Raw genomic sequence first — 10,760 nt, forward strand, 5'->3', positions numbered from 1 at the left:
ATCCTGTTATCACTGCGTTTCAGATAAAAGTAGTTTTAACTTGTATGTACCGAATGTATATCACCCTTCGTAAGATTTGTTTTTAAACAAACTAATAAAATTCCAAAAAGTACATTATTCTTACGTAAAATGGAAACTAGTTTTCAGTTAATTGAACATTTTTTGGCAAAAATTATAAAAGAAATATGGATACTAACATTCTGCTGTACACAACCAGACCAGACTACTGTAGCAAACAGCATATCTGGAGTAACTTGATATCGGTATACAGTAGATGCATTTTAGCTGCACCAGGCAAAATAGTTGTGCTTTCGGCCGGGCCACTGAACGTTCCATCCAAATGGGTTCATTCACAGGCTGGCCATGCGTACTGTCAACAATATATTCGACACGGTTCATGAGACTTCAGCTAGAATCGATGAACCATAGGAAATTTGAAAGGGAAGGTCAGAAAGGGAAACAGCATTTCATGAGAGAAAAAATTACGCAAAGATTAATTTTCCAGATATAGGCGAAAACGAGTGAGAGAACGAGGATTCCTGTCATTTTAATGCTCGCATAGTACTTTGTGGAATACTGGTAATGCTGAGTGCACACTTCGGTTTTATATTGTGTAAATTGTGATGTTATCGAAATTATGAGAGTTTATAGTTCCAAAAATTAATATCATGACGCTGGCATTTCTGAATTTAGGTATGAAAGCTTTTCAGATGCTATTAATCTGGAATGAAATTCGCTAGATATTATGATTGAGTAATGCCCACATTCATATCGATACCTTTTCTTCCGGAACGTCTTTGTGTTTAGTTACCTAGTTACCGTTTCCATGGCGCCTCGAGCAGGTTTTATGCGTATACCCAACTCACGTGCGAAGGAGTGAGAGACGGGAGAACTAAGGAATGAAGAGATACGCTTGAAGTTCTCTACGGTTAGATAGTGCGGTAACAAATATCTCAGCAGGCAGTTTAGCTGAACAGGGATGGATATCTCTAAAAGGGCCAATCACAGAAACTGGAATGAAAACCATAGGTATAAAAAAGCTAACAGCGAAGAAACAATGGATAACACAAAAATACTTCAGTTGCTGGATGTAAAAATGATGTGTAACAAATAGGAAGTGCAGGGAAACTAAGACGAAATGGCTGTATTAAAAATGTGTAGAAATCGAAAAAGAAATGATTGTTGGAAGGAGTGACTCAGCATGTAGAAAAGTCAAAACAAGAGTGTTAACATTAAGAATGCAATGAAAATTCCATTGCTAAAAGCAGAGGAGAGAGCGGATAGGTGAATATAGCACATTGAAGGCTTCTCTGAGGGAGAACGCCTGTCTGATGTGATAGGAAAAGAAGCAGGAGTTGATATAGAAGAAATAGGGGATCCAATATTAGAAATAGAATTTTAAAGAACTTTGGAAGACTTAAAAGCAAATAGGACAGAAGGGACAGATAAAATTGCATCAGAATTTCTAAAATCGTTGAGTAAAGTGGCGAAAAAACGATTATTCACGTTGGCTTGTAGAGTGTATGAGACTGGCTATATATCATCAGTTTTCCGGAAAACGTCTTTTACACAAATCCGAAGGCAGCAACAGCTGAGAAGTGCGAAAATTACCGCACAATCAGCTTACCAGTTCATGCATCCATGTTGCTGACAATAATGATATACAGAAGAATAGAAAAGAAAATTGACAATATATTAGATGACGATTAGTTTGGCTTTAGGAAAGGTAAAGGCACAAGTGAGGCAGTTCTTATGTTGCAGTTGATAATAGAAGCAAGACTAAAGAAATATCAAGGCCCGATCACAGGATTTGTCGACCTGGGAAAAGCTTTCGGCGATGTAAAATGGTGCAAGGTATTCGAAATACTGAGAAAAATTTCGGAAAGTGGTAGGGAGAGACGAGTAATGTATAACATGTAGCCGCGCGTGATTAGCCAAGCTGTCTAGGCGCTACAGTCATGGACTGTGTTGTTGGTCCCGGTGGAGGTTCGAGTCCTCCCTCGGGCATGTGTGTGTGTGTTTGTCCTTAGGATAATTTAGGTTAACTAGTGTGTAAGCTTAGAGAGTGATGACCTCAGCAGTTAAGTCTCATAAGATTTCACACACATTTGAACATTTGAACATTATAACATGTACGAGTACATTAGTCTAGAGGGAATAATAATAGGCATGGAACACCAAAAACTAAGTGATCGGATTAAGAAGGGTGTAAGACAGGGAGATAGCCTTTCGCCCTACTGTTCAATCTGTACATAGAAGAAGCAGTGGTGAAAATAAAAAGAAAGAATCAACAGTGAAATTAAAATTCAAGATGAAACGATATCAATAATAAGAGTCACTGATGACATTGCTATCGTGAGTCAAAGTGAAGACGAACTTCGGGATCTGTTGAATGGAATGAAGAAGTTAATGGGTACAGGATCTCGTCTGAGAAAACGAAGGATGACGAAAGTAATGACAAGCAGCAGAAATCAGAACAGCGAGAAACTTAACATCGGGATACTGTTGACGAAGTAGCCAGTTTACGGAGTTCTGCTACGTAGGCAGCAAAATAACTCGTGATGGACGGAGCAAGGAGAACACCCAAAGCAAACTAGCACTGACAAAAGGGACACTCCTGGCCAAAAGAAGTCTACTTGCATCAGACATAGGGTCTTAATTTGAGGAAGAAATTCCTGAGAATATACAATTTGAGTACTGCATTGTGTAGTACTGAAACACGGACTGCGGGAAAACCCGAATAGAAGAGAATCGAGGAATTTGATATGCAGCGCTACAGATGAATGTTGAAAGTTAGGTGGACTGATAAGGTAAGGAATGACGACGTTCTGAGCAGAGTCGGAGAGGAAAGAAATATATAAAAAACACTAACAAGAAGAAGGGACAGTATTATAGGACATCTATTAGGGCAGTAGGGAATAACTTCCATGGTACTAGAGGGAGATATAGAGGGTAAAACTGTAGAGGAACACATGGATTGGAATACATCTAGCAAATAATTGAGGACGGAGGATGCCTGTGTCACTCTGAGATGAAGAGGTTGTCGCAGGCGCAGCACAAGGAGAGGAATGTATGGCGGACCACATCAAACCAGTGATTGAAGACTGCATGCGCCCTAGCGGGTCATAATCTAGAGTTAGACTAGACCTACTTCCTGCTGACTTAACTGGCGGAAGTGGCTGTAAACAAACACCGTCCTTAATACTACTAGGCATGGCGCAGGAATAACAGTGAGCAGTTCTTGTGTGTGGTTAAGTGTCTGGGTCACAACATGAAAACCTTTGTTCTTGCGTTCAAAATGGTTCAAATGGCTCTGAGCACTATGGGACTTAACATCTGAGGTCATCAGTCCCCTAGAACTTAGAACTACTTAAACCGAACTTGTTGTGTCGATTCCCTAAGGTCTCGACACAATGAGTGGATAGGTGCACGCGAAACTAACGCAGACGGGCGTAAATTCTGAAACAGGAGACTGGATGAAAACTATAAAGAAAAGAAGAGAGATTTTAATATACTTAACTTTAATGTAGTCTTGTTCTTGTTGAAATACATCTCTTGCATAGTAGTAAGCAATTAGCAATGATACACATGGCGCCTTGCTAGGTAGTAGCGATGGACTAGCTGAAGGCTATTTAATCTGTCTCTCGGCAAATGAGAGGAATACTTGGTAGGTCTAGTCGCAAGCTATGTCGTCCGTACAACTGGGGCGAGGTCAAGTCCGTGTCTTGTGACCTGCCATGTGGTGGCGCTAGGTTTGCGATTACATAGTGGCGACACGCGGGTCCGACATGTACTACAGGACCGCGGCCGATTTAAGTTACCACCTAGCAAGTGTGGTGTCTAGCGGTGACACCACAGAACTAATCTAAGGACATCACACACATCCATGCCCGAGGCAGGATTCAAACCTGCGACCGTTGCGGTCGCGCAGTTCCAAACTGAAGCGCCTAGAACCGCTCGGCTACACCGGCCGGCTCTTGTGTCTGATGTTCTCACTCTTATTCATCTTATAATACTGGCCGTTGTTTTGGTCGGAGTCCTTAATGTGGATCAGCACTCCAGTAATAAGAACGAGCCCGAAATATTTATGCCTTTGTAAGAGGGCTTCCATTTTACTTAGCTCTGTTTGGAAGTACATGGCTTAGAAAGACTTGCTTTCACCTACACTACCGATGTGTATTTTCTGTGTTTAGTACCTTTAAATTATCTATAAATTATTTTAAATTATCGTCTGTTAATCCTGATCTAGAAGGATTTGTCGTTTAGGTTTAGGTTTCTTTTTTTCTGCGAATACGTGGGGATATGTACGGATAGAATTTTCTCGAGCTTCCAGCCGAGTCAAATGGTTTAAAATCCACAAGCTTTCGGCCGAGTGCTCCTCAGCCATTGTCAAATGGTGACTGCCTTTTGGTTGTTGCTACTGCCCGCACACAGCCGTACTGCCTTCTGTAACGTCGCTAGTGCTCGCTCCAGCGCGTATAAGGTAATGTTTTTGTCGCGCGCCCACTTTAGCCTTCCGATGACAGGTTCCCAGGCCGTTCTTAACAGCAGGCAGCCGTCTTTACTGAGATGTTTATCTCGATCGTCTCGCTGATTTCTCAAGGTACCGAAGGCGGAAACATCTCTCGTGTTCTACACAGCACTTTTTTGGGATATCGTTCTAAATGTAGCGATCGAGACAAACGTTTGTGAGAACAACACCCTCAATAAAGACGGCGGCCGGTAGCTAAACTTGTCTTGGGTCCCGGCCATCGGAAGATTCAAGCGAGCGCGCAAAGAAAACATTACCTTATGTGACATTTCAGGGATCACTAGTGACATCACAGAAGGCAGGGGCGCCATGTGATGGTGGTAGCAGCAACCAAAAGACAGACACCAACTGACAATGGCCGAAAAGCACCCGGCCGAAAATTTATGGATTTTAATCCATTAGACGCATTTTTAAGACCGAGAGAATATTATCATTTTTTTTTCACTGTCATTTACTTTGATCTAGTAAGATATACATTCACCTGCACTGCTGGTGCATGTCCACTCCAGATTTAGGGATCTTTAATGTTTTACGTCAGTTAATATTAAAATGCCCATTGTGCGCAGTAATTTATTTTGTTATGTAAATTCTACTCTGTTAACAGCAAGTATCTGCGGATCAAACGGACTCAGTTGTTTACCCTCATTTTCCCTGTCGTGGTTGGAGGCCCGCGTGCTATTTTCCATTTACATGTTATGTAAATTTAATGCATTTTTATGTGTATGTTCTACAATATGAAATGAATAGAGAAACCGTTGCGACCAGGGGCTGAGCTTAAGCCAGTCATCATTCATTGGTTAACGCATGTGTTTCGTGCCTGTATTTTTGTTCGATTTCTTCTAGTGAATAATTGTTTATGCTTGTCAGTTGGCTAATGCACACTTTCTTAATATAAACCCTGTATAGAAGTTGTATATTCTTTTATCTTGGAAGTCTTATTGTTTTAATGTTTAAGGTTTATGCACTTTGTGGTGTTTGTAATATTGATTTCAAACTAGCCCAAACTATTGTTGGACCCAGTAACTATGCCTGGGCCGAATTTCCAGTGTTTATAGAGCTCAAGGAGCTGGTTTGGTTTGTTTTAAAAGAAGAAATTCTCTCTGCCATTATAGACAGAGTAAGTCCAGTTTTTTTATTTGGGCTGTTTCCATGAGATTAATGATTCATAACTGTTTGAATTGAACATGGCATCTGCGTCGGATAAGTATTGCTCATCTCATTGATAATAAATTTGGCCTCCAAAATAAATAAATAGGTTAAAAGGATTATTTTCTTAATGCTCAGCACCTTACCACTGTCAGATGCTAGCTCCCTACCGTCCCAATGCTAAATCGATAATCTAATCACCAGCAGGCACAAGCTAACCACTACCGTTATGTGAAAACTTATTGTATATGTTATTGTAGATATTATCAAAATCATAATTGTCTGTGCCAAATTAAAATTCTGACTGACAGCAAGTTAAATCTGTGATAGGGAGGTGTGAGGACGACTGCAACTAACTAGGTATTCGTCCTCTTGCAGGATCAGGACCGAACCCTGGACCAGAGCCTGGTGTGAGTAAAAGGAACGTCATCTGGTAGTCGTGGCATTCATGATGAAAGGAGCTAAAGTTGTCAGTCTAAAAGGTGTCACGGAATCACTTCCATACATTTTTGAACGCCAGTGACTGTTTCAGTTTTTTATTACACTATTACAATTTCGGCCTTAGGCCATTACGAAGTGCTGATATTATGGCTGCTTGATAATGGCCTAAGGCCGAAATTGCAATAGTGTAATAAAAACGTATAACAGTCACTGGCGTAAACATGATGTCCTTCAAAAAGTTTTGTATGACTGTGAATCCCAGCTACAAGATAAAAGTTACGATATCGTGCACGAGGTTAGAAAATTTAAAAATGGAATTGGGTAGGTTAAAGTTAGATGTAGCTGGAATTAGTAAATTCTGGTGGCAGGAGGAACAGGACTTCTGACGTCTGGTTGAATGAATACAGGATTATAAATACAAAATGAAATAGGGCTAACGCAGACGAAGGTTTAATAATGAATAATAAAATAAGAATGCGGGTAAACTACTGTGAACAGAATATTGAACTTACTACATTAGCCAATACACCATACCGTAGTCGGCCGGACTGGCCGAGCGGTTCTACGTGCTTCAGTCTGGAACCGCGCGACCGCTACGGTCACAGGTTCGAATCCTGCCTCGGGCATGGATGTGTGTGATGTCCTTAGGTTAGTTAGGTTTAAGTAGTTCTAAGTTCTAGGGGACTGATGACCTCAGATGTAAAGTCCCATAGTGCTCAGAGCCATTTGAACCACACCGTAGTACATGTTTATATGCTAAGTAGCTCCGGAAATGATGAAGAGACTGAAGAAATGTATGAGGAGATCAAAGAAATTATTCGTGTTGTTAACGGAGACGAAAATTTAATTGCGATGGGATGCCGGAATTCGGTAGCAGGTGAATTTGGATTCTGGGAAAGGAATGAAAGAGTAAGCTGCCTGCTACAATTTTTCACAGAGTGTAATTTAATCATCGCTAATACTTGGTTTAACAATCATGAGGGAAGGTGTTCAGGTGAAAGAGACCTGGAGATAGGAAGGTTTTGAGACGCATTCTCGGAAATCAGAGGATCGCCAGTTTGGTATGCAGGGGTTGGGGTTGTGCGTGGGTGGGGATGGATGTGTGCCGGGGGGGGGGGGTGGCAGTCGATGGGTGCGGGGGGAGGGAGGGGTGGAGGTTGGGCTTCTTCTTCTGTAAGGACATGGTCGATTTTCTTATTATTGTGTGGTGTGTACACCCGTGATCCACACTTCTTGCTTGTATATCGTGTGCTTAGGCCAAGTAAAACCCTTGTCAGTTATATCCACTGTCAGCAGCTGCAAGAATGCTGGCGGCAGGAATGTGACTGCGTGTAGAGTGACCTGATCTGGACAGGATAGTACACAATGCGCTGTTCTAAAAACATTTTCATGAATGGAGCTACGTATAAATTATAGCTTTGACAGGTTCAAACGACGTAAATATATTAAATTAACTGACGCTTCCGAAATAATGCCCCCTCGTCAGAGATTCGAGTCCTCCCTCAGGCACGGGTGTGTATGTGTTGCCCTCTGTGTAAGTTAATTTAAGTTAGATTAAGTAGTGCGTAAGCCTAGGGACCGAAGACCTCAGCAGTTTGGTCCCATAGTCCTTACCACAAATTTCCAATTTCCGAAGCAATGTCAGTCAAATTTTCCACTTGTGTACATAGTATCGGCAACTGCCGTATCAATAATTTATCAATACTGGTCTATGCATGCATCTATTGAAATATGTGATTTCAATAATATACCCGTTAAGTTTTATTCATTTAAAACAACATCAATGGCAGGATTTTCTCTTCTGTTTCCTACTTTTAACGTGGATGCGATTTAGCTGTAAATGAAACTCTGAAACCATAACCAGTTCAAGGACCAGCGTGGAGCAGAAGGGAGTGAACTGTAAGATTGGTTGCCTCTCGCTCACAGGCTCTTTCATGAGGTGCCTACTGCACATGTCATTGCTCCCCTGCCCAACGCGAACTGGAAGTCTGTGCGAGTCATATTTAACAAACTTGCCGGTTTGACTTTCATCGTCCGTTTGAACTGCTATATTACGCCAAGAATACAGCGGATTTATTAATTAATTTATTCATTTATTTTGTTTTTCAACACACGTTAACCAGATGTATTTATTCCTACAAGTATCTACTAGTCTACTAAAAAATATCACTTCCTTTGTCTGATTAGCTTGTGGAAGTGTTATAGCATCCCCAATGTACCCTCATTGATAACAGCGAACGGCCTTGCTACACTGGTGACACTAGTTCTCGTCAGATCAGCGAAGTTATGTGCTGTCAGACTGCGCTGGAAGTTCTATGGATGACTGACCGGGTCTGGCCAGTGCTGTTGCCATAAAGTTTGCACTCAGCCCTTGTGATGCCAGTTGAGGAGCTACTTGATTAAGTAGTAGTGGCTCCAATCGCGGGAAGTGACAACTGTCGGGAGAGCGATGTGATGACCACGTGCCCTTCGATGTCCACATTCAGGCTGAAGACGACACGGCGGTAGGTCGGTACAATTGGGCTTTCCGAAGCCTGTTCGAATGGACTTTACTGGTAGTAAATTCTACTTTATACCCATTTTGATAATCAGCACAGTATATGAGTGCGTATTCTTTACTTTGGGCCTATTTTGAAAGGGGGATTTCATACGATTCAGCACAGCACGAAGTGCACCTGGTTCACACATAAATAAGTGGCATGAATCATTGTGAATAACCAAGTCTGTCGTTGTAGACTTTCTGTAACTGTCAAAACTGATTTCTTTTCATTTCTTTAAAGTCAGTAAGAGGTCCAAAAATAGTGAAGTGCTATCCTCTGTCTGCTGTAAGGTAAACTCTATTTTTTGAAGCTGACCTTTCAAGTCCAACAGAAACTTAACACATCATCCATATATATGTTCGATAGAAGTAACCTACCAGCATGCTGAGGAAATTTTGCATGAGGTCTCGTTCAAATTATATCACGAAAAGGTTAGCCAAGATAAAGGCGTGTAGTAGATCAATGGCCAAATATTGCTCTAGCGAACAAAATTCGTTTTCAAATGGAAAATAATGAGAAGTTAGAACGATCTTTAATAACACCAACACTTCCTTTACCTTCATTGATGGTCAATGGCAGAAAATGTGTAGATTCTCGGCAATAATTTTTTTAACCTGTTCTGTTGCTATAATGGAGTATTGTTTTTACCATCATTGTCATCACACGTGTCCCAGTTGCAGCAGATAAATCCTGTCAGTTTATAATAAGTTGGTTCCCATTTTAATGTTAAATTAAGTGGATGCCAGGAATGATTATCCAAATAGCCGGCAAGTGACCTTTCAGTCTCATAGCCCACCTCCCCAAATTGCGATCACTATTCGGCGTAACGGGTAGGATTTGTGGAGGTTTACTCTTCAACGTAATGTAGATGCACTCAGATGCGTATTTAACACACTGTAGAAATTTGCTAGAAAAAGATTTAGATGCAATAAAAACTCTTTTTTGTATTTTCTACCTATTTTGCTGTAAAATCCTTTCCACATTTTGTTATGTTATTCAGTTCGAAATATTTTAGTGCTTTACTTATGCCATCAGATTCTGAAATTACTCCTGCTGTTTTACTGTTGTCCGCCTGCACAATCAGTTCCTTTTGTTGAAACACTTTACCATCAACAGATCTTAAAATGAATCAGTCAGAATTCGTACATTCAGTTACCTCATTTGGTTCTTCCCTAGGCAATTCTAACTACTGTCTCGCACAATGTCCACCGTTAACTATACTATTAGATAAATTTTTGAAAGTTGGTTTTAGCTTACAGTACAGTTCCATTTTCTTACAGACACTGGCATACGCAGTGAATGGGCATGATATCGATTCCATGTACCCGGCAACAATCTTAGACGATATTGCATTAAGCTCATTATCAATTTCTGAGCTAGATTTCGTTCGTCCAGTTTTATTTATTTATTTATTGTATAGATTCACCTTATAATGGATTAATGGAACAATTTCTGGGTGTTTAAGTCTTCAAATAATCAACTATAACCGTACAAAAATTGCAGTACGGTTTATAATGATATTTCAATCCTTAAATATGTAAGTTACAGCTGAATATGCGTCCGTAACGAGGTCGTATGGTAATTTAAAACAAGTGTACGGGCTAGCAGTGGCCTTTTCATTCATCGCAACCTTCAACACCTGCGAATGCCTTGCTTGTAAAACCATTTGTGTTACAGGTTACTTGACCACGGGCTGCCTTGCAAAATGGGCCTTACCTCGGTGCCTGACTTTGAAAGAAAATGTTGACAGGGCGGCGGTGAGAGCGGTGCAGCAAGACCGTTGATTTCGGCGGCTGCGTCTCCTCAGCCGGTCCACGTCCCTAGTGCAAGTGCAGAGCTACCTGGCGGCTGTGCCGTGGCTGTTTGAGCAGCAACGGCGACTCCCGTGCGGAGCATTTTATAATCTCTCGGCGAGCCTTGAGCTGTCGGCGGCACGCTCCGGCTGCTGATGTTTACGATAGGAGCTTTCCACTACAACGACTACGAGTATGAGGAAAGAAATGCCGAAAATGCGGTCATTCACACGTCTTCCGTAATCTCTTGCCACTTTGCGCTACACGACTCAGCTCTTTTGATGCTGTAAGTGTCCTTTCACGCGTACG

The 10,760-nt window shown here is 41.3% G+C and overlaps 1 protein-coding gene across 1 annotated transcript in view; it reads right to left on the reverse strand.

Moving 5' to 3' along the window:
* The window catches only part of LOC126260858 (sodium-coupled monocarboxylate transporter 1-like), a 95,567-nt gene extending 85,056 nt beyond the window's left edge, over positions 1-10,511 (reverse strand). Inside the window, exon 1 of the mRNA XM_049958271.1 lies at positions 10,375-10,511. The gene's annotated coding sequence lies outside the window, so the exon portion shown is untranslated. The remainder of the gene's footprint in view (positions 1-10,374) is intronic.
* Positions 10,512-10,760: the final 249 nt, after the last annotated feature.

Source organism: Schistocerca nitens, chromosome 5, assembly GCF_023898315.1.
Source record: "Schistocerca nitens isolate TAMUIC-IGC-003100 chromosome 5, iqSchNite1.1, whole genome shotgun sequence".
NCBI lineage: Eukaryota > Metazoa > Arthropoda > Insecta > Orthoptera > Acrididae > Schistocerca > Schistocerca nitens.